The sequence below is a fragment of the Nansenia antarctica genome, assembly GCF_963989245.1.
Source record: "Nansenia antarctica genome assembly, chromosome: 6".
Taxonomy (NCBI): Eukaryota; Metazoa; Chordata; class Actinopteri; order Argentiniformes; family Microstomatidae; genus Nansenia; species Nansenia antarctica.
In genome coordinates, this window is record NC_137676.1 from 24,812,328 (window position 1) to 24,836,788 (window position 24,461).

General features: G+C 44.7%; 1 protein-coding gene across 2 annotated transcripts in view; it reads left to right on the forward strand.

The window, feature by feature from the left end:
- The window catches only part of nkain2 (sodium/potassium transporting ATPase interacting 2), a gene marked incomplete at both ends in the record, with an annotated part of 482,660 nt that overhangs the window by 443,072 nt on the left and 15,127 nt on the right, over positions 1–24,461 (forward strand). The gene's annotated exons all lie outside the window — the stretch shown is intronic.

A 24,461-nucleotide genomic window follows, 5' to 3' on the forward strand; every position in this document is an offset into this window, starting at 1 on the left:
ACAAAAGAGAGAGAGAATGTGAAAGACGGAGGGAGGGAAGGAGGTGGGGAAGTAATTGCTCTCTCCGTCTCTACCACGCTGCTGAGTCACCTTCTTCCTGGAACAAGGTGTCGCAGGTTGATGATGTCATCCAGGGAGTTTTTGTAGTATCTTTTTAGATAACTTGCTGGAAATGGATCACGGATATACTTCTGAGTTTTAAGACTATTTCTTTAAACAATAGTACAGGTTACAAAATATAGCTGCTGCTGGTGGTCAGGAATTATGAGAGCTGTGATGATCAGGAAGAGAGCGTGGGCCCAGCCCTCTGGCTGGTCTATTTGTATATCATGATATGCAAATACAGTTTCAAATAACAGCCTATCCCATTTACTGTATGGATGCTCCAGGTGTGAAAACTAGGCAGACTTTACATGATGTCACTTGGGTTACAGGTCAGGGGGTAGGGCACAGATCACAAGGAGCCATTTTAGAACGGCCACATGGCCCTCCAACAAAGGGTCGTAAATACCCTACCCTAGCCCCCACAGTCAGGAGGAACCTTATAACAAAAGGCAACCTATACAGCTTATACATTCTATACAGGTTATATGGTTTCGGTGCATGTATGTGAGCCAAAATACACTACATATTCTTACTTCCTGGTACCACAGTAGGCTGTGTAGCACAGAACATATCTCCTCTTGGGGGGGGGGGGGAGAAGGGGAGGGAGGGGGAGGCAGGGGGAGGCAGGGGGAGGCAGGGGGAGGAGTCCCCCTGAAGAAGGAGAGGGAGGGGGAGGCAGGGGGAGGACCCCTCCCTCCTCATTGTAATGCATGTGAGTGTGATACCATTCATCATCCCACTCCATGCCTTACAATGAGCCCCTGTCCTCCATGTTCTACCTCCACCAGCCTCCCCTGGTGTTCTACCTCCCCCAGCCTCCCCTGGTGTTCTACCTCCCCCAGCCTCCCCTGGTGTTCTACCTCCCCCAGCCTCCCCTGGTGTTCTACCTCCACCAGCCTCCCCTGGTGTTCTACCTCCCCCAGCCTCCCCTGGTGTTCTACCTCCACCAGCCTCCCCTGGTGTTCTACCTCCCCCAGCCTCCCCTGGTGTTCTACCTCCCCCAGCCTCCCCTGGTGTTCTACCTCCCCCAGCCTCCCCTGGTGTTCTACCTCCTCCAGCCTCCCGCTGGTGTTCTACCTCCCCCAGCCTCCCCTGGTGTTCTACCTCCACCAGCCTCCCCTGGTGTTCTACCTCCCCCAGCCTCCCCTGGTGTTCTACCTCCGCCAGCCTCCCCTGGTGTTCTACCTCCACCAGCCTCCCCTGGTGTTCTACCTCCCCCAGCCTCCCCTGGTGTTCTACCTCCCCCAGCCTCCCCTGGTGTTCTACCTCCCCCAGCCTCCCCTGGTGTTCTACCTCCCCCAGCCTCCCCTGGTGTTCTACCTCCTCCAGCCTCCCCCTGGTGTTCTACCTCCCCCAGCCTCCCCTGGTGTTCTACCTTCCCAAGCCTCCCCTGGTGTTCTACCTCCGCCAGCCTCCCCTGGTGTTCTACCTCCGCCAGCCTCCCCTGGTGTTCTACCTTCCCCAGCCTCCCCGGGTGTTCTACCTCCGCCAGCCTACCCTGGTGTTCTACCTTCCCCAGCCTCCCCTGGTGTTCTACCTCCGCCAGCCTCCCCTGGTGTTCTACCTCCGCCAGCCTCCCCCTGGTGTTCTACCTCCGCCAGCCTCCCCTGGTGTTCTACCTCCCCCAGCCTCCCCTGGTGTTCTACCTCCCCCAGCCTCCCCTGTGGCTCGTCTATAAGCCTGACTCATAAATCACTCCTGTTTATTTAACGAATATCCCAATAACAGCATTGACACCTACATCATTCCTCTGGACCCAGACACACGCACACACACACACACACACACACACACACATACGTTTGTTTACATCTGTATCTAGTAGGGATGGGACGATACACTCAACTCACGATACGATGCACCTCTCGATACAGGGCTTCACGATACGATATCATAAATAAAACAAGATCAGTGTTTCCCCTAGGTTTGCTGCCTTGGGGGGGGGGGGGGGGGCAGAGTCATGTCCAGGGGGTGTAGGAGGCTCCACTACTATGGTCCATTAGGCTCCAGAACCATCGGTTCTCAAGGCTACTTACTTATGTGGTCTTGACTACCTGTCCACTTTCTCACCTGGTTCTTGCTCTCTCTCTCTGGTGTTGACACCATCCTGCTCTCTCTCCTTCTCTCCCTGTCTATCCTCCTCTCTCCCTCTTTTGCTGTCAACCAAAAGGCAAACATAACAACCAATCTATCGTGATATATCGCCATGCGATATTTCGTCCCATCCCTAGTATCTAGGTTCAATTCAATTCAATTAAAACTTTATTAGTGCTACTAGGGGCAATTAGTTTAGAGCAGCATGTTCACAGAAAAACATAAAAACGGCTCACCACATACAATCAACAACAACAACAACAACAACAACAACAACAACAAGTGCACCAGGAGTTAAGAAGATCATTGGGTATCGTGGGTACCTTGAAATAATACAATACAATTAAACAATCAATGAATACCATGAATACACGCTATAGCCTATCCTAGCGCCTACAGCTAGCAGGGAGATATCTCACGCACACACACACACACACACACATGCACACACACACACAAAAGATGGATGTTGGGGGTCTGCAGGAATTGGTGCATTTACGCTCTACGTACGCATGAGGGGGCCTGTGATTGGATGAGTATACAGGACAAGGGAGGTCCCGTATAATATACGTGTGATATAAATATTCATGCAAAATACGGGACGTCCCGGCTAAGACAGTTGGCAACCCTCTATCTCACACACACACACACACACACACATTTAGGATAGTTATCAGGGATATATCTGACACACACACACACACACACACACACATGTTTGTTCACATGTTTACCTGGGTAATTATCAGGGCGATATGTGACGCCTGGATGATCTCCCTGTACTTCGAGACTCTGTAGCGAGACGTTTACTTCCTCTCATAACACGGCTCAGAACCTGCATCCCTCTGCTGAAACCAGATCCGCTCGACTTCAGCCAGGTCTAATTCCCTGGTGGACGTTTGGATTTAGATGTTTGCCGGATTTAAAAGATTGCTTTTATCGATCGGAGGCGAGGTGCTTGTGCAGAGTTGGTACAGAGGAAGGCGTGGGAAATGGTGCCATTAGTCAGCCCGAGACACCTCTGCCCAGGGCTATTACAAATGCCTCTGTAGAAGATACATGGGGCTGCATGCCCTCTCTCCTCTCTCTCTCTCTCTCTCTCTCTCTCTCTCTCTCTCTCTCTCTCTCTCTCTCTCTCTGTATATCTCTCTCACTCTCTCTCTCTCTCTCTCTGGGCTTTCCCGCTCTCTCTTTGTATCTATCTCTCTCTCGCTCCAACTCCACCTCTCTCTCTCTCTCTCCACCTCCACCTCTCTCTCTCCCTCTCCCTCTCTACACCTCCATCTATCTCTCCTACTCCACTTCCACCTCTCTCTCTCTCTCTCTCTGTATATCTCTCTCTCTCTCTCTATGGGCTTTCCCGCTCTCTCTTTGTATCTATCTCTCTCTTGCTCCACCTCCACCTCTCTCTCTCTCTCCACCTCCACCTCTCTCTCTCCCTCTCCCTCTCTACACCTCCATCTCTCTCTCCTACTCCACTTCCACCTCTCTCTCTCTCTCTCTCTCCACCTCCACCTCCACCTCCACCTCTCTCTCTCTCTCAGTTTCTCCCTGCATGGCCTTGCCCCATTTATACACCATTCGAAAGCACAACACATAACACAGCTAGCATCCGCCCAAAGCAATGTGTTGGCCCTGGCTGCTAGGCTGCGGGGAGGCTAGGGGAGGTAGAAATCGGAGGACAGGGGAGACTGGGGGAGGTAGAAATCGGAAGACAGGGGAGGCTGGGGGAGGCTCCCCTGTCCTCCCATGTCTACCTCCACCAGCCTCCCCTGTCCTCCCATGTCTACCTCCCCCAGCCTCCCCTGTCCTCCCATGTCTACCTCCCCCAGCCTCCCCTGTCCTCCCATGTCTACCTCCACCAGCCTCCCCTGTACTCCCATGTCTACCTCCACCAGCCTCCCCTGTCCTCCCATGTCTAGCTCCCCCAGCCTCCCCTGCCCTCCCATGTCTACCTCCACAAGCCTCCCCTGTCCTTCCATGTCTACCTCCCCCAGCCTCCCCTGTCCTCCCATGTCTACCTCCCCCAGCCTCCCCTTCCCTCCCATGTCTACCTCCACCAGCCTCCCCTGTCGTTTTTCCTCCAACAGTTTGGATTTGAAATCAGACAATGACTACGAGGATAAGGTATCGATTCTCAGCTTTTTATTCGATGATGTTTCCATACCTCGTCCCCCGACATGTCAAGAAAAAGCTGAGAATCTCTACTTTCACTTCACCGTTGAGTGAGGGAAGAGAGAGAGGAAAGAGAGAGAGGAAGGAGAGAGGAAAGGGGGAGATAGAGAGAGGAAAGAGAGAGGGGGAAGATAGAGAGGGAAGAGAGAGAGAGAGAGAGAGAGAGAGAGAGAGAGAGAGAGAGAGAGAGATGACTTTGCCCCCTCCATGATCATGGAGGGGGCAAAGTCATTTTTCAGTTTTTTACATATGCTTAAACTACAGATTGTAAGCTTTCAAATGATGTGTCATACATAGACATCGGGAAAAAATGTAAGACGACATGAGTATTTGAAACTTGTTAACCCTGAAAACTAAATCCTGAGAAAAAGCCCTTCAAAGATTTGGGATTTTTTCACACCTTCACACAGGCAGGTAATGGGCGGTAACAATAGCTGGTCAACCCCACCCCCAACCACTCCCCCTCTAGATTGACAGCTATCAGCTGTCAATACCTGTCAGTATTGGTCACTGGGTCAGACAGTTATAGTTATACAGCTATAACATTATTACCTAGCAAGGCATTACCTAAGCTAATTACCCAGCTTATTATTATTTATGGTTGTTGTAACTGTTATTGTTAGTCTTTTAATGATACAAAAAAGTATTCAATCAGAATCAGAATTTATTTTACAGTACACAAGAATACAAATATTTCGCTTTGGTTCTTCAACAAGGTACATAGTCACAATAATAAGTAATAAAGTGATAAGTATAAGTGATGGTAGTCGCACTACAGCAGAACAATAGTGCGACAGGCTGTGCAAAGTACAATCAGTGTGCAAACATTAGTGTTAGTCACTGGGTCAGATAGACTTTTCAAAGAGAAGTTTACAGTACTTAGCTAGATATTGCTAACATTATCACCTAGCAATGTTATTACTGTAGCTAATTAGCCAGCTTATTATTATGGAGGCATTAAGAGTAATTTGCTGATGTCTTGTGCTGGAAATAGTGTAGTGCTCAATAGTCAATGTCCAGCCTTATAGTTCAGTTTCAAGTTTCAAGTATAGTTGGAACTGAGGGCAACAACTGAGAACATACAACAGACTATACACAGGTAAGCATGCAAGGTCTGTGAAGTGACTATCAATAGATAATAAATCATGACACAGTTCAAAATGCTGTATCTATGGCCAACTGTTCTTGTTATTCAACAAAATATTGACAGTGAGTTGTTGAGCTGCTGTGTCTGGTGGGGTGGAGGGCATCAAAGCTGCAACAGAAGGAAGATAGTACATTAAAATATTGCCTACAGTTACTGGCACTCCATATTCATAAAATACTACCATACCATGTTCATAAAATAGCTAGCCTAAGACATAACAATGATAATTACCTAGTGCTCAGAGTAGTCAGAGTAGTGTGTTTGGCGTTAGCCAACTAGCGGCTAGCTCGTTCATAACAAAGAAAGGAACACATGTTTTTAAACTTTTAACATTTCTGTAAACTATTACACTTGACATGTTACAGTATTCCAGTATTACACACTGAACATGAGTCTTACACACAACTTTTACAACGTAGACATACTAACCGTACTTACAACGTGGACAGAATTCGGAGCTACAACAATACTGCTAGCATGCTAATAAACAAAAGGTTCAGCTTGCAGACTGAACTGGTTTCAGTTAGTTGCTACTGGGTAATAATAAAGAAATGTCTAAATACACGAACACACTGGTTTCAACTAGTAACTAACTTAACTAACAAATTCGCTATGTACATAAAATAGAAGACTTACCTTACGAGTGGAGTGGAGTGGAATGAACAAACAAGCACGAGTGCTTCTCGTAGCCAAATCGATCGACCAATGAGAAAAAACCTGGAACCAGTTTATCCACTCCCATAAGGGAAGATTTCCCGGGAGGATTCAGGCTAAAAATAAGCTTATTTTGTTGATTAAGTACACGTATTTAACTATCGTAAAACTGCTCGAAAAAATAACGAGTGGGTAGTTCAAAACCTTAACTTGTGTCTGATGACAAAAAAACGAAATCAGATTTTTTTTGCTCTGAAAAACTTTGAACGCTGATTTGAAGCCTTTCCAGTTTGCGCCCCCTTTGCAAGTCGATGACGTCATGTCACATTTTTCTCTGCCCACTCAGAACAATTTTGTCATTGATTCCTGCTGGTTACATAATTATCTTGGTTAAGGTCTAAGTGGTGGTCAGCACTACAAACCTTGATTAGGAGAGCCAGGTCGTTGCTGGGCAGCCAAGGCAAGGCAGCTCATTGTAAAGCGGAACGTCATAAGGAACGGTATCAATGGAAGGAGGTGTGTACGCACGTTTGATACCGTTCCTCAATCCATTCCATGCATTACAATGAGCCCGTCCTCCAATTTCTACCTCCACCAGCCTCCCTTTTTGTGGGCGGTGCAGTCCTGTTATCACACCGTAAAGGGAGACTGCGATTTGACATCATAGCAAAATGAATGGGTCGACGCTGCAAGAGAACAGTTAGTAGTAGTTAGTAGAAGTAGTTAGTAGAAGTAGTTAGTAGTAGTTAGTAGTAGTCAGTAGTAGTCAGTAGTAGTTAGTAGTAGTTAGTAGTAGTTAGTAGTAGTTAGTAGTAGTTAGTAGTAGTCAGTAGGGGTGTAACGGATCACGGATAATCCGTGATCCGTTCGGATCGCCCTCCACGGTTCGGAACGCATGTGTACCGCGGATCAATAGCAAAATGTAAAAAAATAAATAAAAATAAATAAATAATAAATAAATAAATAATCGTGTGCGCTTTATTCTCACTCTCTGCATGCGTACTGAGTTGACAACAACATTCATTCACTCATCTCTGTCCCACTTATATCACGTCATATCACCCGCTAAGCAGCCTGGGTGATTGTGTAAACACACACCTCCACGTGAAGCTGGGAATCCACAGCAACAAGTATGGCGAGTGCTAGCAACGTTGGCGAACTGGAAAGGCCTCCCTCGTCATTGAAATCACATGTATGGGAGCACTTTGGCTTCCCTGTCACTTATAATAATGATGGAAGGAGGGGGGTTGATAAGAAAGTTACGGTGTGTAGGCATTGTGCCACGCGGAAATCTTATGAGGCAGGCAATACGTCAAGCATGGCCACACATTTAACGCGACATCACCCTGGTGTGTTGATGACGGGGGGCAAGAAAAAAGTAGCTCAACAACAACTTCTCCAAACGTCATTTAAACAAACGATTCCTGCAGACTCAGACCGGGCTAAAGACATTACCAATTCAATTGGGAAGTTTATCGCGGCAGACATGAGGCCATACTCCGTTGTGGAGAACGGAGGGTTTCAAAATATGATCAATGTGCTTGAGCCACATTACAAAATCCCCTCGCGCCCCCACTTCAGTGAGAAGGTTGTGCCCGACCTCTATGAAAAGGAGAGGATCCTAATTGTCGGCGAATTAGCAAATGCATCCTCTGTTGCCCTCACCACAGACGGGTGGACCTCCCGTGCAACGCAAAGCTACGTGACCGTGACGGCTCACTTCATCACAGCAGAGTGGGAGATGCGCAGTCCCGTGCTGCAGACGCGCGCACTCTATGAGAGTCACACAGGTACCAATCTTGCGCAGATCCTGACAGGAGCAGTAGCAGAGTGGAAGCTAGAGAGACCCAATATAAATATCCCAGTCACCACAGATAATGCCAAGAACCAAGCAAATGCAGTGATAGAAGCTGGACTGGGGCCACAGATAGGGTGCTTTGCACATTCCATTAATTTAGCATCCCAAAGGGGAATCTCTGTCAACCGGATGGACCGCCTCCTTGGGAGGATCAGGAAGGTTGTTTCCTATTTCCACAGGAGCACAACAGCTGCTCATTTGCTTAAGACCAAGCAAGAAATGCTACAGCTACCAACCCACAAGCTCATACAGGATGTCACAACAAGATGGAACTCCACCTATGACATGATGGAGCGCTATCTGGAGCAGCAGGCAGCTGTATACTCTGCACTGACAGACAAGACCCTGAAAAGAAATGTCAAAGACATTGTCACCTTGTCTGATGGTGACGTGAAAGTGGCAGAAGAGGTCCTCGAAGTGCTCAAACCCCTAAAGATGATAACAACTCTGATGAGCACTGAAACAGCACCATCTGTGTCCATGATCCTACCTCTGAAAACAAGGATTCTACAATCCATGGCCCCAGATGAGCAAGACAGCAACATCACTGGAGATGTCAAGGCTGCCATTAGAGGGGACCTGAGCCCCAGATAGACTGACCCCCCTCTACAGGACTACCTTCACCGATCTACTGCACTGGACCCAAGGTTCAAGTCGCTGTCTCACCTAGACCCTACCCTACGTCAGAGGACATACAGCGATCTCATCACTGAGATTATGGGCACTGAAGAAAAGGTAAATATATATATAAAAACGTTTTTTTTACCTAATATTTAATTACTTAAATAATAAATACTGCAATTATTTTAGTCTATGAGATAATAATGTATGTTATTGCTACAATTATAGTTCTATGAAATATGAAAATAAATGATTAGTTAGATTAATAGATTGATTCCTTTTTTCTGCAGGGTGAAGCCACAGAGCTGCCAGGAGAAGACACAGAGCCAGAGGCATCTCCTCCACAAAAGAAGTCAGCCATGCAGGAGCTTTTTGGGGAGACCTTTGTGAGCAGCATGGACATAGCCCAGACGTTTGCCAACACCATTGAGGAGGAGGTGTCATCCTACAAGGTAGCAAGCAGCATTCCACTGGATGGTGATCCACTGGCATGGTGGAAAAGGAATGAGGATAAATACCCTCACGTTGCCATGATGGCAAGACGCTACCTGGCTGTGCCGGCTACTTCAGTTCCTAGCGAGAGGGTGTTCTCCACAGCAGGAGACATAGTGACTGCAAATAGGTCTGCCCTCTCCCCAGACAATGTGGACATCCTCATCTTTTTGAAAATGAATATGAAGTTATAAGCTTGAGGCTACTTTGCTTTATTTACTTTTTTTTCTTACCATGTTTAAAGGATTTCATTTAATATTTAGGTAAAGTTAGGTTTCACTTGGCAACCAGATTGCAGCAGTGATGTTATATATATATATATGTTATTATATATATATATGTTGTTATATATATATGTGATATATATATCAGTTTTGACATCTTGAATGTTGTTTTTTTGTTTCACACATTAAAAGTGGTGTTATTACAGAATTCAAGGAAAATTTTGTTTTTATTTAAAAAAATATATGTTTTGTGTTGATCCGAAAAATGATCCGATCCGTGACTCAAAATCCGTGACACGATCCGATCCGTGAGTTAGGTGATCCGTTACACCCCTAGTAGTCAGTAGTAGTTAGTAGTAGTCAGTAGTAGTTAGTAGGGGTGTAACGGATCACCTAACTCACGGATCGGATCGTGTCACGGTTTTTGAGTCACGGATCGGATCATTTTTCGGATCAACACAAAACATTTTTGTTTTTATAAAAACTGCTTTTTCCTTGAATTCTGTAAAAACACCACTTTTACTATGTGACAAAACCAACAACATTCAAGATGTCAAAACTGGTTATATATATATACATACATATATATACATATATATATAATATATATATATAACATATTCTACACTCAAACATTACATAATTATACTGAAATACACTCAATTTAAATGATAGGAGAGAGGGAGGAGGCGCCTGGTTGCAGCAGTGAGTCACTGGGCTCTTTAAAGCAGATGAATAAACATGTTTTATGCCACTTTTAACTAAATAATAAAGTGAACCCTTATTTTGAACATGGTATGAAAAAAATGCCTACATTATCAGAAGTTGTCGAGCTACCTTTTTCGTGCCTCCCTTCATAGTTGACAGAGAAGCCAAAGTGCTCCCATACATGGGATTTAAATGACGAGGGAGGCATTTCGAGTTCTTCTCCGCCGAACAACGTAACATGATACACTTGGGCCGCGTTCGTAAATTCGCTTTGAGAGCGCCGGAGCGCACACTGGGTCCGACGTCATAAAGGGACCAAGTCATTTGATTGGACAAGAGGCGTTCCTTGAACGCTGATCAGATTCCAGAGCGGATTTACGAACGCAGCCTTGTTGTTGTGGATTCCCAGCTTCACGTGTAGTGAGCAAACAACGGATTATTTTTCTTTCGCATTATCAACCTATCATTGCGCTTTAGAGTAAAACAAAGCCCGCAACTGTCGCGTCTATCTTTTCATGGCAACTCTACATTGTGATTTACCAGAGATATTAAGTAATATTATTACTTGTTAACAGTGATACAGTATATAGGTTTGCTTCTCTGTCCACTTTATCCAAGCTAGACCCCCTGTATCATTCGGTTCTAAGATACATCACCAATAGTGCCTTCAGGACCCATCACTGTACACTGTATAGTCTGGTTGGATGGCCATCTCTTTCTGTCAGAAGGCTCCTGGCTTCTTACCGAATTATCTGGGCCTGAAGTTCATCCCTATACCGAGTGGCTCGGGTCTCAGGTCTCGTAGATGGCTACAATACAAGGTGCCACTTATCATGAACAATGTTGGAAGGGCAAGCTTGTCTTATTATGGCCCTTGGTCTTGGAATGACCTTCAGACTACTTTTAAATTAGAGGCCCTTATTTCCATAAGTATCTTCAAGCGTAGATTAAAGGATGTGGTCACCGCTCGTTGTACCTGCTTTGGTTAGACTTCTCAATGTTTTAATCACCTTGTATATACCCCTACCATTGTTTGTCTATTGTATTGTTGCCACTGTCTTATGTCCTGTCTTGTTATCTGAACTGTTTTTTAAGCTACTATTTTGACCCTGTCTTGGCCAGGTCTCTCTTGTAAAAGAGGTTTTAATCTCAATGTGACTTCCTGGTAAAAATAAAAATAAAAATAATAATAACAAAAAATAAAAAATATGCAATTGATCCGCGGTACACACGCGTTCCGAACCGTGGAGGGCGATCCGAACGGATCACGGAATTTCCGTGATCCGTTACACCCCTAGTAGTTAGTAGTAGTAAGTAGTAGTTTGTAGTTAGTAATAGTCCGTAGTAGTTAGTAGTAGTTAGTAGTAGTTGGTAGTAGTTCGTAGTAGTTAGTAGTAGTCACTAGTAGTTAGTAGTAATTAGTAGTAGTCAGTAGTAGTCAGTAGTAGTTAGTGGTAGTCAGTAGTAGTTAGTAGTAGTTAGTAATAACAAAGTACTAGCTGACAGGGTTCCCAAAGGCCTTTTTCCTCGTTTTATTATTTTGAAACTGTAAAAAGTAAAAAAAAAAAAAAATTGTATCTTGCTTTAAAATGTGATGAAATGTGTCATGTTTAACTTTGTACCATTTAGAGGTTAGGTTTGGTCCTTTTCATTTAGATATTAATTGTAAAAAGCATTTTGACTAGGAGTGCCCACATTTTTGCACCCCACTCTATATATATATGTTACGGTACATGTGGGAATACGGTACATGTGGGAAAACTAGGGTTAGGGTTAGGTGCTAGGGTGCTACGGTTAGGGTTAGGGTTAGGGTTAGGGGTAGGGGTAGGGGTAGGGGTAGGGTTAGGGTTAGGGTTAGGATTAGGGTTGGGGTTGGGGTTAGACATGCCAGCATGTACGAAGTCGACGTAGCACCTAACCCTAACCCTAGTTTTCCCACATGTACCGTATTCCCACATGTACCGTAACATATATATATATATAGATACATAAGATACATTTGTCCACCGACTACGCAGCATGGGGGATTCTTAAACTTTTTGGGGCCAGTGCTCAGAGGAGCACCTAGGGATGCTGCTTGGTGCTCCCGAGCTCGGGAGTCACGACCCGTCCCACAGGATGGATAAAAAAGGGATACATGGATAACTTATATTAGCAAAACGACATGTATTAATAAATAAAGATGAACGAACAAATGATTGTGTGCAAAACAAAAGAAACAAATGCAAAATCAAATGACTGCTCTTTAAGCATGAAAGTCTGTCAGACTCCTTTAAACACAATGAAATCAACTGACATCTCTTTAAGCACTGCTCTGTTCTGTAAACACTGAAATCAACTTTTCAACAAAAAGTTACAGCCCAAGCATTTATTTATGCTACAAGCTTAATCATCATCATCACTGCTCTCTTGACTGCTGTAAATTATCACTGTCCTCAATTTCAACCATGGTAGAGGATGTTGTAGGCTATCACTTTAAATAGCTCATTATTTTGATTGTGCAACAAAGTCATTTTTTTTTCTTCTAATAGAATTCCCAACCATATTCCCTGGGTCAGGGGTCTAGGTGCGATAATGAAGCTGTAAAACAAACGTCTGAACGTTTGAAAGCTTCAGAGAAAAGAAACGTGAAGTCCCTTGGTGTTGTTTTTCCTTTTATCGACGAGTCGTTCGGGACTGAATGTTCACGTGTCGGCGTGATAACCGTGCGATACGCGATACGCGGAATGAAAGTACGAGTTACGATACTTTCCGAATGTTTTCGTGAGGGGAGTCGCCGTGGTCGTCGTCGGTCGACTGTTGTGATGGATTACTCGTCGGGCCTTCGGCTGAGGGGACGGCAAATAGTTACTTAGTGGGGCTTGCAGTGATGCAGCAGTCAGCAGTCAGCAGTTGGATTTTGAGGAAGTAAATTCCTCTCCCAGCGCTTCCAGCTGTTGGTGCGCAAGAGCGTGTTCATGCCGCTGATCTGCCGCGCAGCATGCATTTTGGCGACGCATGCGCACTGGCGCACCAGTTATGTGCACCCCTGCAAATGGATCCATTCCTTCATGTTAGAAAGAGAACAGCAAGTGAAAGTCAATGGAACACTGTCAGTGACTAAACACTGCAGTACAGGTGTCCCCCAAGGTTGCGTTCTGTCCCCATATCTTTTCTCAGTATACACCAATGACTGTAAAAGTAACCACCCAAGCAACCATATTATAAAATATGCTGACGACACTGCAATTCTAAGTCTCCTTGATAAAGATACAGACCCCTCGGTGCTCCATGATGAGATTAACATATTCACTAAATGGTGCGACAGCAACCATCTCATCTTAAACCTCACCAAAACTCAGGAGGTTGTGTTAGACCCAAGGCAGGTAACTGACCATGAGCCTGTGGTCGTTAAAGACCAAACAATCATCCAGGTGCCCTGTTATAAGTACTTAGGTATTCAATTAGACAACCATCTCTGCTGGAATACACACTTAGACAGCTTATGTAACAAACTACAGCAGAGGCTTTATCACCTGAGGCGACTCAGACTTTATGGGGTGAGAAAGCAGATCATGAGAATTTTCTATCAGTCCATTGTTGAAAGTGTAATCAGATATGGAATAATTGTGTGGTTTGGCAACTTAACTGTACAACAAAAAAACTGACTAGTCAGCATTCACAAAACAGCCATGAAAATTGTAGGTGAAAGAGACTATGTGATCCTAAATAAACTATATGAAAAAGCTGTCCTGGACAAGGCTAACAAGATAATCGCAGACCCCCAACATCCGCTCTCCACAGAATACGAAGTTCTCCCCCTAGGTAGAAGGCTTCGCATGCCAAGATGTAATTATAAGCTCTTAAAACTATCATTTGTCCCATTCTCCATTAAACTAATCAATTCACTCAAGCAGAAACGATGATTAGGACATGATCACCAGCACCTGCACTTTATCTTAGACACCACGTGAAGGGCCATGTGCAATAATCGAAAACACCACTTGAAGGGTTATGTGCAATATATATTTATACCAAATGATGCCATGTCCAGGTGGAAACTGCTGCCAATGTCACTCAATGTTGTTGCTGTCCTGTTGTTTACTTTGTCTACTGTATGTTGTATGTATCGTCTCTGTTGCACTTGAAGCATGAAAGTACCATGCCCAAGACAAATTTCCCCTCGGGGACAATAAAGTATAATCAATCAATCAATCAATCAGTGATGCAGGCACTCATCTCTCTGGGCTGTCCGATCAGTGATGCATGAATCGACTCTCTTGCCTAATTCCTCTATGTTTAGCATGGGAATCAGAGGGGGAACGATGCAGAGCTGGTCCTGGCTCCCGTGTATGATGTGTGTGTTAGTGTGTGTGTGTGTGTGTGTATGTGTATGTGTGTGTGTGTGTGTGTGTGTGTGCGTGTGCGTGTGCGTGTGCGTGTGCGTGTGCGTGTGTGTGTGAGTATGAGTGTGGGGGGGGTAGGGAGGGATGGAGAGGGAGAGACAGAATGAGGTAGGGAGAGAGAGAGGGAGAGGGACGTAGGGAGAAAGAGAGACAGAGCTCGACCTTGACCACAGGTGAACAGTGACCGTAGCTAAACCAGTCTAGCAGCTCTGCATGTGATTGGCTATCAGACCATGGTTCCTCCCCCTTCTGTACAGTCCAATCACCTTCTTCGCTGTCCATGTTGCAGAAGTGATCTGTAATCCACCTTGGTATAAGGGTTTGCGTCTGTGGCGTCCATGTGCGAGGTCCACAGTTCAAACCCTGCCAGGTCGTCATGTTAGAATGTTAGAATGCACCATAACTTGGCTTAACACTAGAGGCGCGACGTTTTTTTACCTACTTTTAGCGCGACGAGGTGTCGAATCACACGACCACTCTTCACAATGGGGGAGTGTGTACTGACGCACAAAAATCGCTGGATGGCGATGTCACACAAGAAGAGAAAATGACAAGACACTACCTCTAAAAATGCAATTCCAGAGAAGTGGGGACAGAGCAGAGAGTCAGCTGATAAGGAACTATGGAACAAATGATGGCATATATATATATATATATTATAATAACGTATGAATGTATGTAACGTAAGTGGAGAGGAGATTGATCTAGGAGATTTATCGAGACTGCGGGAGTTTTCATTACTAACGAATGAAAGTTGATTATAATTATTAAAAAATAACTGTAATATATATTGCAATGTTGTCCCTTTCACACATAGTTCCAAGTAATTTCCTTGGAATCCCAAGCTGTGTTGACCAGGTATCTGTAATGTTCACATTTATATATAACAGTAACATAAATATAGCAATAAATGACAGCGCTGTAAATAGTGTTATTCTTGCACAATTGCACCCACAACGTGCTATTGCCATCCGGAGTTGATCAGCTCCAGATTGAACCAAGGTTCTTCGCTACAGAAACATTTTCACACAATGACAAACATGTGATGCGTTTTATATAATATTCTTTGAACAACAGAACAGGCGCCAGATACTGCCATAATATACCATACATATATCTGCCATATATCGTACCTCCGTTTTATATTGAGAAATATGATGATAAATACATATAGGGCGGAGGTATGCTATGTGGTGTGTGGCTAGATATTTTCATGTAGCACTGTGACTGTGCCTATCTGTGGATTATTATTTATAAATAGTGGTCTCCTGAGAGGAGCGAGTCTTGATTTTGTTTTATGCAACAAGGAGGAGAAAATGGTTACAGAAACACACCGTTGGGACGTGGTGGAGTGGGGGAAACCCGATGTCTTTGTCTTTGTTGATCGGAAACGATCGAGAGCCATCAACCCTCCCCATCAACATCAAGTGATTGTAACTCACTCTTTAGAAACGAGTTGTCCCATACAGTGATTTTGTTAGAAGCCTACTTGTTAGAAACAGAGCCTAGTATGTTTATAACCAAGTGCTTTAGTTGGCGAGTGGACATGCCACATATCATCCCCGTACCTCCATCCCACATGTAATTAATACACTCTGCAATTGGCTACTACAATGTTGCCAAAATCAACTACGCCTATCTAATGTTCGAAAACGAATCTACAAATATTAATCTGCGTAGATCTATGGTACAACCGTCTTGCCTGTTGTGTATTATTATCATTGCTGACACAGGTCTAATCATAACTGAACATCTGACAATAAGGTGAAGGGCAGTATTATTCATCTTTACTTTATTGGGTGAATAAGCTCAATATGAATGATTGTACAGTTGTCTATAGGCAAGAAGGGGCTGAAACAATGACAGTTACAGTCTCGCTCAAACTGTAGCGAGATTAGGAGACTACTAATTGTACCTGACAGCGCCCACGCTGAGCGCTCCGGCGACCTCCTATTCACTTTCTACTTTTTTAAATATATATTGGTGTTCATATTAATTACCATACTTTTTACTTGGAAGAATTGACGTGAACATTGCAAGTAAATAAAAATGTTACTTGAATTATCTGTCTCTCTGTCTGTGTTCGTTTGTAGTACAAATATCACATCTGATATATCTATGTAAAGACATTTCACTGCAACATGAACACACTATATTTTCACTTTTCACAACAGCTATTTTCATTTCATTTATAATTGAGATTGAGATTGAGATTGAGATTGAGAGATTGAGATTGAGATAACGTTTATTGCCACTATGCATTACACATATAGGAATTTGCTTCGTCACCACAGCAAGTGCGTTTATACTTTTTTCACATATCAAAAAACAGGACAACACAACAACAACACAGGACAGACAACAGTGCATTGGATAGTGCGGTATAAAGTAAAGTGCAGTGCAGAGTTTTTTTGAGTCCAGTTCAGTCCTGGGCAGACTTGGGGGCGGGGGGGGGGGGGGAAGCCAGAGTCATTTAACAGCCTGGCGGCTGAGGGGTAGAAGCTGAGCCTGTGGCGGGCCTTAAGTGCCTTAGGCAGCCGCAACCTTCTTCCAGAGGGAAGCAGGGTGAGGAGGCCGTGGCCGGGGTGGAAGGGGTCAGCCATGATCTTCCTTGCCCTCCTCAGAGCCCTGGTGTCATGCAGGGAGTTGAGGGAGGGCAAGGGACAGCCGATCACCCTCTCTGCTGAACGTCGCACCCGCTGCAACTTGGCCTTGTCCTTGGTCGTTGCAGCAGGGAACCAGGTGATGATGGAGTGGGTGAGGATGGATTCTATGATGGCCGTGTAGAACTGGACCATCATGGACCTCGGCAGCCTGAGTATAATGTGCCGTAAACAAACAAAATAATGTATACTCTCTGCAATTGGCTTACTATACAATGGTGCCAAAATCAACTATCCAAATATGAATCTGCGTATATCTATGTACAACCTTGTTGTAGCCTATTATTATCATGGTCGACATGAGAATTGTTGGCTACTTCATATCATAACTGAACATTCATATATATAGCCTATTGCATTATTTGAAAATTGACAGCGCTGTACATAGTGTCATTCAATGCACAAGCACGTAATTTCAAACGATTTTGGTCGACAGCAAAATACATGATCAATATCTTATTATCAATTGTCAATATACTCTCTCCCTTCTTCTCCTTACTTTCCTGTCTGTCTTCACTATATCTGGGACTGCCCCACTCAGAAATATCCGTTCGTTATATCGTTGATGATTACAGGCATAATCATCGCCGACATCATTTTATTTGATGTACACATTTCACGGCAAGAGACAGTTTATTCTCCCAACAATTGTTTGTTCACTGCACAACATGAACACAGTGAGGATTCAAACAAACAAAATAATTAATACACTCTGCAATTGGCTACTACAATGTTGCCAAAATCAACTATCTAATGTTCGAAAACGAATCTACAAATATTAATCTGCGTATATAGGCTACAACCGTCTTGCTTGTTGTGTATTATTATCATTGCCGACACAAGTCTAATCATAACTGAACATCTGATAATAAGGTGAAGGGCAGTATTATTCATCTTTACTTTATTGGGTGAATAAACTCAATATGAATGATTGTACAGTTGTCTATAGGCAAGAAGGGGCTGAAACAATGACAGTTACAGTCTCGCTCAAACTGTAGCGAGATTAGGAGACTACTAATTGTAAATAGTAATGCACAATTATGGTTATTACTGGTGGCCTGAGGTGGTCCAGTGGTCTAGCACCGTGGTCTACAGTGATATACAAAAAAGACATTATATACAATATTATAAATATCCGTTTGTTATATAATATTCGTTGATGAACTACTTTGCTGCGGTACCTATGTAATACCACACAGCTTGATAGGTACATACTGTGCAGTGTATCATTCATAACTGTACATAGGCTACACATATCATAATATCTTATCACTATTGCATGGAACTTGGGTGAAAAAAATAACTCAGCTCCAACAAATCTGAAGGCATTGGGAGACATACTGTACAGTTTATCATTTTCATAACTGTCTGTACATATACATATCTTATGTATCCCTATTGCGATATATAGCCTATATATAAACACATTATGTTACATACTTATCAGTCTTATACTGTATCTAATTCAGCACTGAAGCCTGAAGGTTGAGCACAGTGTGTGTCCCCTTGCTACCTCGGCTGATATAAAAGAGAATTGCAGCCTTGGAGAAAAAGATGGCAGCCGAATTCCAAGGCAAATACACAGACACACACAGAAATACTGCAAAATCGCTTTATACTAACTAGATTTTGAAAATGTAAAGATGCTGGGTGGTAGAACGCACATATCTAGGAAAAGTCATGAAAGGAGGGTCCTGAAATTTGATCGAGGGCAAAGGTAGATTTTTTTGGGTACTCACTGGTGCTCTACGACACCTCACGGCTTTCCTAGTGTTAAAGTCTTATTATATTGTTAGAATGCATCATTACTTGGCTTAAAGTCTTATTATATTGTTAGAATGCGTCATAACTTGGCTTAAAGTTGTATTATATTGTTAGAATGCATCATAACTTGGCCTAAACTCTTATTATATTGTTAGAATGTGTCATAACTTGACTTAAAGTCTTATTATATTGTTAGAATGTGTCATAACTTGACTTAAAGTTGTATTATATTGTTAGAATGCGTCATAACTTGGCTTAAAGTTGTATTATATTGTTAGAATGCGTCATAACTTGGCTTAAAGTCAGCACCGCCTTTGACACCATCAACCATTCCATCCTCCTCACCCGTCTCCAACACATTGGCGCAACCGGCACCGCCCTCTTCTGGTTCAAGTCCTATCTCTCAGACAGACATCAATACATCTCAATAAATAACTCTAAATTCTCCACTGTCACCCACGGTGTCCCCCAGGGTTCAGTGCTAGGCCCCCTCCTCTTCATCCTGTACATCCTTCCCCTTGGACAGGTCCTCCGCCGCCACAGCCTCCGCTTCCACTGCTATGCCGATGACACCCAACTCAACCTCTCCTCCAAAACCATCTCCCCTAACACCCACTCCACTCTCACTGCCTGCCTCAACGTCATAAAATCATGGATGCAACTGAATTTTCTGAAACTCAACTGCAATAAATCGGAAATCCTCATCATCGGCCCAAAGTCCCTCACCCGTTCCACCCAGACATTCTCACTCAACATCGATGGCGTCACCGTAACCCCCTCCAACCACGTCCGCAACCTCGGCATCATCTTTGACCCCACCCTCTCGTTCCTTCCCCATGCCAACCGGGTCAGTAATTCTGCTTTTTTCCACCTCAGGAACATTGCCTGCATCCGACCCTCCCTGTCCTTTTCCGCTGCTGAAACACTCATGTGTCCCCAGCTCTACCTTAATTAGGCCCCTATACTTTCTTCTATTAACCTTTTGTTTCTTTATATTATTACTACTCAATCTTTTCAGTTTGTAAAGCATCTTTGAGTGTGTAGAAAAGCGCTAAATAAGTCTAATGTATTATTATTATTATTATTATCATTATTATTATTATTATTATTATTATTATTATTATCATTATTATTATTATTATTATTATTATTATTATTAAAGTCAAGTGGTAATGCCATCAGGACTGTTCTCTGAGTATGGATGAGGAGAGGGCTGTTCTATGAGTATGGATAAGTACAGATGAGTATGGATGAGTATGGATGAGTACGGATGAGTACGGATGAGTATGGATGAGTATGGATGAGTATGGATGAGTATGGATGAGTACGAATGAGTATGGATGAGTATGGATGAGTATGGATAAATATGGATGAGTATGGATGAGTATGGATGAGTATGGATGAGTACGGATGAGTATGGATGAGTATGGATGAGTACGGATGAGTACAGATGAATATGGATGAGTACAGATGAGTATGGATGAGTACAGATGAGCAGCAGAGTTTCCCAGCAGGCCTTGAGGTTAATGCTGTAACTCATTAGAGACTCAATGAGGAGTCGCTACTTTGGCAGCTCAGTGGCAGAGAGGAAATACAGATTAAATAGTCATCTGCAACTTGACAAATCTCACTGGTGTATTTTAAAGCACGCACGCACACTCAGACACACACCCACGCTCACACACACTCAAACTCACATTGTCTCCCATCAAAGCTTTGAGACACAGACAGACAGACACACACAGACATACAGACACACACAGACAGACACACACACACACACACACAGACACACCCCACCCACACACACTCTGTCTCCGATCAGAACTTAATGACAGCAGTGTTGATAAGCTACATGAGGTGTCAGCGCCACAGCCTAATATCTCCAGCACTGTCTCCCACAGCGACCAAAGAGAATCATACTTTAAACAAGCAGTTGTTCAGCCTTTTTCAGACCCAAATGAAGACCTTTCCGTTTTTGCATACCTTTTTGTTTCCCCTCATAATTAGGTAATTTTTTCACTGAATCATAAAGTTCTGCTATCCCAGAAATCAGCACAATATCAGCTAACTGTATATGCTACACAATAAAGACTTCTATACACTACAATAGAGGATATTAGCCCATAAATACGTTGCTTGGACGATGAAGCTCAGTCTGTTGGATTCCATGCCCCAGAGTTCGCTCCATGTGAGTTTCCTCTTCTCGACACCCTCCCACCTCATCCAGCGTCCCTGTTTGGCTTTGGAACGTCTGACTGTTTCCTCCTGTCGGCGCACCTCCTCTACCACCATGGTTCGACGTTCGGTTGCAGATGCCTTTTGCCTGAGAGGAGTTACGGTTCCAAGGCCAAAGCCTCCTCTGCCTTGTTGGACGTAGACCACTACGTCGCAATGGAGGAGAGCAGATTTGGCCTGTAGCACAGCTGTGGCTGGGGTCCACTTCCTCCCTGTTGCTAGGGTAGGAGCGGCGCCTCTCACTACAGGGTTCCGGGACTCAGTGAGGAACATGTCCAGCCTCACCTTGGCACATTTTAACTCTTCGACCAGGCTGGAAATTGGCAGTGACAGGGCTCCGTCGCTGTGGAGTCCAACCCTGCTGAGGCAATTTGGAAGTCCGAGCCACTTCCTCATGTGAGAGTTCACCAGCCTTTCCAAACGATTAGCATGGCTTATTGAGACCTCATACATACACTTAGCCTCCTAGCCTGTTAGCCTCCTAGCCCGCTGTCTGCTTAGCCTCCTAGCCTGTTATTGAGACCTCATACATGGTCAACGGCCACTGGAGTCTGGCTAGCAACCCAAACTGGGAGCACCAGAGCTTCAGTTTCCCTGGTAGTGCAGTGTTGTTAATCTGCCTGAGGCCGTTAGCTGTGTCCTGCCGAAGTTGTTCAAGTTGCTGGGTGTCTGAGGTCTGCATTATACCATCGTCCGAGGCTCTTGATGGGCTTCTCTAGGAGTGTTGGAATTGGTTCATCGCCGATGTGGAACCGCTCGCTTGTTAGATGCTGCGCGACTTGCTTGGCTTGAAGACCATTCGTACCCATTGAATGTTTTCACTCTTGGTCCTCTCGCCTCCCACTACCCAACGGGATGCCCGTATGACCATATACGGGCATATATGCTCCATTGCCATGACGAATGCCAGAATGGAAATTGTGCAGCCCGCCATGATGCCGATTTCCAGATGCTGCCAGGCAGTGGTGTTGTCCTCAGCTGTTACACAGAACTGGAGATCCTGAAAGTAGCTCTTGACCAATTCAGTGATGTGGTTTGGTACGCCAAAGTAATTGAAGGCTCTCCACAAGATCTTGTGAGGGACCGACCCAAAGGCGTTGGCGAGGTCTAAGAACACCACATGTAGGTCTCTCCATTCCTTTTTGGCAGTTTGTATCTGGTGCCAGATCATATTGGCGTGCTCCAGACATCCTGAGAGACCCTGGATCCCGGCCTTCTCCAGCGATGTATCAACAAAGTAGTTTTTTGGGAGGAATGTAGAGAGCCTTTGGGCAAGGAGACTAAAGAACATCTTTCCCTCCACATTCACCAGGCTGATCTGGCAAAACTGGCCTATGGATGACGAGTCCTTCTCTTTGGGGATCAGGATGCCTCTTACTCTTTGCCATGCTTTCAGTATCACTCCCTTCTGCCATGCTACCTTCATCAGCTTCCAAAGGTATTTAAGGGCTCCGGGGGTGTTCTTGCAGAGCCTATACAGGATGCCATTGGGCCCGGGTGCTGATGCTGATCTTGCCTGCCTCACAGTCTTCTCCACCTTGCTCCATGTGGGGGGTCTTATGTCCATTTGGTGTTCAAGTGCATGAATTGGTGGCATGTCGTTCGGGATGCTGACAGGCTCATGCCTCCGATCATCAGAGTAAATCTTCCTCAGGTGTTCTTCCTGGTCTTTTATGGGCACTTTGAGGCTCCCACTCTTATCTTGGACAAACAGGCCTTTGACAAAGTTGTAGGGATGGTCATAGCAGCGGGTCCTTGTCCGTTCTTTCTTCTTGCGTTGTCGCCTGAGGTGCTCTGCTCTTCGCAACTTTGTCAGTCGCTGCTTTATTTCAGCCTGCAAATCATCAAGTCCCTCTCTTTCCATTTCTGTGGCTTTCCTCCACTGCTTTCTCAATTGTCTTCTTTCTTTCACCAACCTGTACATTTCTAGCTGCCTTCTGGACTTCGGCTGGTTTAGGGGGCCTTTCTGCTTCCTCTGTGTCTTGCCCTTTACCCCAAATCTTTCGGCATCATAGCTGTAAATGGTGGTTCCCATATTCCCCAGTTTTCTTTCAACAGGACCCTTCTGTTGTTCTAGAAAGAGGACCAGGTCTGAGTCAATGGTCTCCCACTCTCTTCTGGCTGGATTTGGGCCACAGGATCTGAGGTTTCCTTCCTTCCATCTTCCTCTCAGTTGCTGGTAGTGGCTGGCTGGGCTCCGGGCTGGAGTGTTGGAATTGGTTCATTGCCGATGTGGAACCGCTCAGTGTTAGAGGCTGCTGCTGGCTGGCTGGGCTCAGTGTTAGAGACTGCTGCTGGCTGGCTGGGCTCCGGGCTGGAGACTGCTGGAGGGTCTATACGACGCTATGCTCCATTCGAGGTGCTGATACCCTGAGGACTGTGGGGGTTCTCCTGCCTCCGGGCTTCACTCGACTTATTTGACCTACTTCTTAACAAGTGAGACCCCTTGCTGAGCTCGTTGATCATTGTACATGGTCCTTGTGGCACCACCTGCTGCTACCTGGGTCCTGTCTCAAATCCATCCAGAATGGTATTATATATATGTATACATATATATATATATATGCATCATGGCAGTTCCTGTCCACAGTCACACACAGGGGCACCTGTGCACCAGTTGCAGGTCATGAGCTCCCGCTCGGTTAGCCGCTCACCTCGTCAGCAGCATCCACTATATAACACATAGAGTATGGTTTATCCACTATATAACACATAGAGTAGGGTTTATCCACTATATAACACATAGAGTAGGGTTTATCCACTATATAACACATAGAGTAGGGTTTATCCACTATATAACACACATCGATAAACAGGAGCTTCCCGGTTAGCGCTATTTGACTACTTTTAAATGCAAAAAATAGCTTATCTTTAGCTCAAACCATTTCCGAATTATACACTTCTAAAGAAGGTATGATATTTGGCAGCGCCGGCGCTCCCGTGGGTCTTAGAGGGTTTTAAAGAAGCTGAACCTTGATCCTTCCCTCCCCCAAAATTACAGGCCCATATCGAAATTAGCTTTCATCTCAAAAGTTACAGAAAAGGTTGTCGCCTCTCAATTCACTACTGCTCTGAATGCACACTCCATTTTCGAAAGATTCCAATCTGGTTCCCGTCAGAAGCACTCCACCGAAACAGCTCTCCTCCTCCTCTCCTCTCCTCCTCTCTACTGAATCAGCTCTCCTCAGAGTCTCAAATGACATCCTGAGATCATCTGATGAGGGAAAATGTTCTGTTCTGGTGCTATTAGATCTGAGTGCCGCCTTTGATACGGTTGATCACTGCATTCTGATGGATAGGCTGAGGCAGTGGGCTGGTATCACTGGAAGCCCT